The 6,000-nt window shown below is 47.3% G+C and overlaps 1 protein-coding gene across 4 annotated transcripts in view; it reads left to right on the top strand.

Moving 5' to 3' along the window:
• Positions 1-2,787: 2,787 nt before the first annotated feature.
• The window catches only part of FRMD6 (FERM domain containing 6), a 75,444-nt gene continuing 72,231 nt past the window's right edge, over positions 2,788-6,000 (top strand). The window contains exon 1 of one of the 4 annotated variants that reach the window (XM_059057170.2): positions 2,788-2,942. The gene's annotated coding sequence lies outside the window, so the exon portion shown is untranslated. The remainder of the gene's footprint in view (positions 2,943-6,000) is intronic. The other 3 variants (XM_059057169.2, XM_067028475.1, XM_067028476.1) reach the window with 3 other exon arrangements.

Genomic DNA, 6,000 nt, shown 5'->3' with positions numbered 1-6,000 from the left:
TGAGTGGATTATGCGTTGTTTTCCAAAGCAATCCTTTCTGAACCTTATGATGTTTCAGGGGTTTATAAAACTGATTTTTAAGAGTTTTAAAGTACTTAGTTGGGACTTCCCTGGCGATCCAGTGGTTAAGACTCCGTGCTTCCAACGCAGTGGGCAGGTGTTCAATCCCTAGTCCGGGAACTAAGATCCCACATGCCACGTGGCGTGGCCAAAATAAATAAATAAATAAAGTACTTAGTTTACAAAGTGTATCATGTTAAGAGTCTATGTTTATCATGGTATTCATACTGTTAACATGATCATTATGATTTTAAAAATTCATACAGTAAGTTTTGCTATAATCAAATTCTAGACAATAAACCCAATCTTAAACGCATGTTTTATAAAAGGGTTTAAAAAAATTTTTTTTGTCTTATATATCCTGAGAGGTTTATTGATTTCTTTCTTTTTTCAATGTAATTGTAGCTTCTTTTTATTAGTAGGAGTGATAATATGATTTTTTATTGTGGTAAAAGATATATAACATAAAATTTACCATTTTTCCAGGTTTGTTGAGATATAATTGACATATAACATTTTAATTGTTTCAGGTATACAGCATGAAGATTTGATATACATATAGATGGTGAAATGATTACCACAATATAAGTTAACATCTATCACCTCATATAGTTACAAATTCTGTGTGTGCATGTGTGTTAAACTTTTAAGACCTGCCCTCTAAGCATCTTTCAAATATACAATACGTTGTTTTAAACTTTAGTCACTATGCTGTATGTTACATCCCCAGTACTTATTTACTTTATAGCTGAAAGTCTGTACCTTTTGAACACCTTCACCCATTTTGACCACTCCCACTTACCCCTTCCTCTGGCAACTGACCAATCTGTCCTCTATATCTATGAGTTTGGGATTTTTTTAGAGTCCACATATACGTGATATCATATTTAAAATATTTTGCTCCTTGGGTTACCTATTCATTTCATATTGCAGCAATGTTTTACAATCTTAACAATATGTTATTCTTTATCTGCTAGATTTTTATGCATGAAGCCTGAAGAAAATCAGATTTAGGAACTGTTTTCCAGGACTGTATTATATTCCTCACTTGTCTCACATCAAATTAATTTAAGACCTTAACAACTACTGTTCAATATGCACTCATTCTGAATGCATATTAAAGACAAAAATGAGAGAAAAAGTATAATCCTCCACTTTTTAAATGCCAACATTGTAATAAATTACTAAACAAAAATTTAAATTTAGTCTGTTAATTAAATACAGCTAATTTAAAAGGCAGTCATTGGAACATGGTTCTTATCCTCCTTCCCGTAACGGGAGTCATGACTTTAAATCATGAGTGCAATAGGCTTAGAAACAGTTCTGCTTTATCTGAAATAAGCTCCGAATGTATTTTCAATTGTGGAAAGACAAAAAGATTACCGTTCCTAATATTCAGTTCTAATGTCATGGTTCCCAAAATGTAAAAGCTGTGAATAAGACAACTATTCCAAGGAAGCTTCAGCTGTGAACACAAAACGGAATTTCTTTTGCCATGCAAACAAGGCACACAGGCATACTTTCAACCAATAACAGCTAGCTTTATACACTTATGTTTGGATCAAAAGAGCAGGGCAATTATAAAGCTGGCTTCTGTTAGCATCAGTCTGATCTGTGGTGGTGTCCTTTCTTAGGTCCTCTGCTTCCCTGTCTCCTTGTCACATCCAGACCCACCCCATTGCTCCTTTAGTGAGGAGCCCTGTGGAGCGTTACTGCCGCCCCTGTCCAGGGCTCACCGGCTCAGCAGGCAACACAACACCTAGGAGGGTAGAAGCCCGGGGGGCTGGGGGTGGGAGGGTTGGAGCTCTGTGGGTCTCGGGCCTGGGGGACAGGTGGAGGCTGGTTCTCTCTTCGTCTCCAGTCCCCAGAAGCTGGTCCAGTTGGCGCAGGCTGACTGGAGAGGCGTAACTCACCCCTTCCCTAGACCCAACAACTAAAAGTGGCAAAGAAATCTCCATCCCCTGTCCTGAGTCTTAGTGCCATAAGAAATATCTTCCACTGGCCCTTCGGATCACTCGCCGACCCTCGGCTACCATCGAGAGCGGGCAAATATAATTTCTGAGAGGTAACTGGCACTAAAACCACAGCGGATAGAGAGGCCTTGTCTACCTGAAGACCTGGAGAGGCAGAGTTAGCGGGGGAGGCTTGGCTTCCTCGGCGGTGCCCCCTCCATCCAGCATAAAACCCGCGAAAGAGCGGCGTCCTGAGTAGTGGGTGGGCAGGTGGGTGCGAGACAGGAGGACGGGACGGAACAAGGAATCACGAAGCCTCCTCCGCGGGGACCGCCTCCTCTCTCAGTGGCCTCCCCACAGGCGCTCCGAATTAATAAGACGAAAATCAGGCCAAATTGCCGCCCCCGGCCAGCCCAACTGGGCTCCGGAGGGAGCGATCCCCGGGATCCGCGCGTCGGAAGGGGCCATTAGGCCAGAAGGGGGGTAGCTGACAGTGTCCCCTCGTGCCTCCATCTCTGTCTCGCGGGGAAAGGCCTAGATCGCCGCGGTCCTAACACAGCATCCGTCCGTGGCTCGCCTCCCTCGCCAACCCCGGAGGCGTGGCGCCCTCGGCTTTCTCCCGCCCCCGACTCGCGGCACCCCTCCGCAGGACGCTTGGTTGGGCCCGGGGCGGGGCTTGCAGGCGCTCCACGTGCGGCTGCAAGCTCAGCTACCGCGGCTCTGCCACCGCCCCCGCCACCTCTGGGTCGACGGGGGGGGTGGAGCCTCAGGGGGCGGGGCGGGAGGCGTGGGCGAGGGGCGGGGCGGACGCGGAGCGCTCGTCCGGCTGCCCAGGCCAAGGGGCTGAGAGCAGTGGCAGGCGTGGCGGCCGCAGGAAGGCACTGAGAGCTGACGGGAGTACGACGCCTGGTGCTGCGAGCTTTCTCTGAGGTAAGACCAGGAACCCGGCTCCCCAGGACGACCCCCCAGCCCGGCCACCGCGCCCCGGCCGCTCACTGTGCCCCTTGCCGGCCGGGTGGCGGTGGCTAGACGGGACTTCGGGAGGGCTTCTGGAAGTCGCGAGCCCCAGCCCAGGCTGTGTCCCCTTCTCTGCGTCTTTCTTCGCCTTCTCGTCGCTGCCTTGGCTCTGGGCGTCGGGCACCGGGCTGGAAGGTCGATTTTCCGCGAGTCGGAGCTCGCCCACGCCGGGAAGGGAGGACCGGGCCCCGGGGCAGCCGAGCCGGGCGGCGGGGGAGGCGCGGCGCTCCGGGGCCGCGTCTGCGGAGAGGGCGGGAGGCCAGCCGGGGCTGCGGGCTGCGCCCCCGGGCTCGGTGCCCGCGCTCGGCTTCCCTGTGGTCGCCGGCGCCCTGGGCTGGGGGCGCCTGCCCTTCGCGCCCCGTCGCTGTGACCCGGCGGCGGGGCCAGCCCCTGAGCCCCAAATTCCTGGGTGCCGCCTGTTGTGCGCGCGCCGGCCCGGGCAGCCCGACCGCGGGAGGGGACCTGAGACGCGAGGTCTGCCCCATCGTCCCCTAGTCGGGGGAGCCGGAGACTGAGCTCGGGCTCGGCGACGCCGGAAGGGGGCCTTGGTGGGATGCGAGTGGGGGGCGCGGCCTGCAGAATTTGGGTTCCTGGAGGAGCTGGCGGAGCGCAGGCCCGGCCCGGGGCAGAGGAGACCCCCAGCTGCTGATCGGGGAGGGCCAGGACCTGTCAGGGTTGGACAGCTGGGATCCACCGGGTGAGGTCCACAGGGATTATAGCAGCACCTCCAGTCCCGGGACAGCATAACCTAATGGTGAGGGCGTTTTCTTGAAGGTAGGAAAAAATGGAAAGCTGTCAAAATAAGCCCATTTTAAAGTTGAAATGAAAGTTGGAGGATTTTCAGGCCGTGCAGTTGTGTAGCTAGTGTCCAAAGAAATATTAGCTCCTTGACACCCTTTTCGTTTGGATTTCTTAGCAAAAATCTGTTTTGCCAATATTTCCCTCAGGAGTTGTGCATTGCCCGCAGCGGGGAAGGAAAACTTAAGCAAGCGTTCTCGGGTTGCTTTTAACTTGCCTGTCCTCTCCAGCCTTTTTGAGGGTGCAGAAAAAGTATCTCTTGCTGGATTTCTCATGTAGGATTCCGTCTCTTCTTCTCTGGGACCCGACGATGTTTGTTTATTGGTTTTATAAGCATCTATTTAAATTTAGTCCTTGAACGAAATACTCCCCGTTGCCACAGGGTGTAGTTTAGGATTAGAGAATACTGTTGGATAAAACTGCTAGTGGCTTCATTTTGCAAGAATGTAAGTCATTTCCTTTCTGTGATTTCAGGGAGTTGATATTTCACAGCATCACAACTTTGTGGGGAAAATTTTCCATAATACATCTGTCATTAAAAAGGCTTTTGACTTTTGGATTTCTTCTTAGAGCAGAGCCTAAATTTAGGCTCAGCAGTGTTAAAGTTTCAGAAGTTTTTCAGAATCTACAGCATTCTGAAACTATTGTAGAAGGTAATTTTAACAAGCACCAAGACCTGCAAACTGCCTGCAGGATAGAGAGTGGGGGAGGGGAGAAGACCAGAAGAGAGGCAGGAAAACAGATGCCTGTGCTGTTGTCCTTTGTCGTATAAAACTTCTAGCGCTTAATCATTTTTCCTTGGGTGTGGTTTTGAGAAATAAAAGTGTTATGTTAAAAATGAAAATACTCCACAGTATGAGACAGCTGACATTTGAATGCTCTTTCAGTATGTTTGTAAACATATTGGATTTACATTTCATATTAAAATGGACTTCTGGGATTATTAGATGAGAAGGGTCCCCCAGGGGATATCTAGTATCAAGTTATCTGCAGGATATCTTTTCCAGAAAGCAGACTGCCTGTAATATGAACTAATTCTCCCCCCCCCACCCCTTTGAATTGCTTATAAGAGTGCCTGAGATCTGACACTGATGGACCACAGTAATCAGCAGTTCTTGCAGGGCCCCAAACATTTTAAGGGACAGGAAATCTTTCTCTGTTTCTACCCCCTCCTTTTTGGTGGGGCAACAGAGGTAAGCTACCAGCTTCAAATACATAATTTGAACTTGTAGATTTAAGATGCTTCTGGCTCTACAGGAAAACTGAATGGGCCAGGATGAAGACCGCTGCTTTTGAAAGCGAAATGTCAATGTGCTAGGTAATAATTTTTAGCTACAAGTTCTTTAGAAACTCATTCAGCTGGTCTAGTTGAATTGGGGGTGGGGGCGGGTTGTAGAGCTTTTCTGATTTCTGAACTTTGTTTCCACTTTTAACTACACTTACAAAGCTTTTGGCTTTCAGAACTTATGACATAATAGACCATGTAGCCTTTTGCTGCAGATGCTTGAAATGAAAGTTTCAAACAGAATTGTTTTTGACTGAGCTGTCAAGTTCAGAGTTTAGTGTAAATGAGTCCTGTCTCACAACTAACTTTTTTGATAAAGGAATTCTTTGTAGTTTTCAACTTGAATGTTGCAGATTTTGATTTCTGAGTCTGTGGGTTTTTTTTAAAAAAAAACTAAAACCTGCAAACAATTATTTTAATACATGAAAGTCGGTACCAAGAAAAGATTAATTCAGTCCAGATGTAAAAATGTATGTGAATTTTAGATTTGGATGATCTCAACCAGTTTTCCCTTTTGTTGATGAGGCTGCCTGGATCCCAGATGGCATTCACAAATTATCCCTTAGGTGGTTTTCTGAGTTCAGAACTAAATTTCACCCGCCTTCTCTAAAGTCATTTTAATATTTTTTCAAGTCTTCTGAAGGATAAAAAGTTTTCTGCATTTATAGAGAGGTGGATTTTTCATACTACTCATTAATACTAACCTTTTAAATGCCCTGGTTTGGTAGATGAAGCCTATGGGGAAACTGGAGGTATTCAGTATTGTGTATGCTTCTTCTTCTTTTTTTTAATTAAGAGGTACAAAACTCCAGTTATAAGAATTGTGTATCCTTATGGGCAAAGCATAGAATCTTTGGTTTTCGCTTATGCAATTCCAACTTTCTTCTT

The sequence above is a fragment of the Kogia breviceps genome, chromosome 3 (assembly GCF_026419965.1).
Source record: "Kogia breviceps isolate mKogBre1 chromosome 3, mKogBre1 haplotype 1, whole genome shotgun sequence".
Classification (NCBI taxonomy): domain Eukaryota; kingdom Metazoa; phylum Chordata; class Mammalia; order Artiodactyla; family Physeteridae; genus Kogia; species Kogia breviceps.
This window is presented reverse-complemented; position numbering and strand designations above follow the sequence as displayed.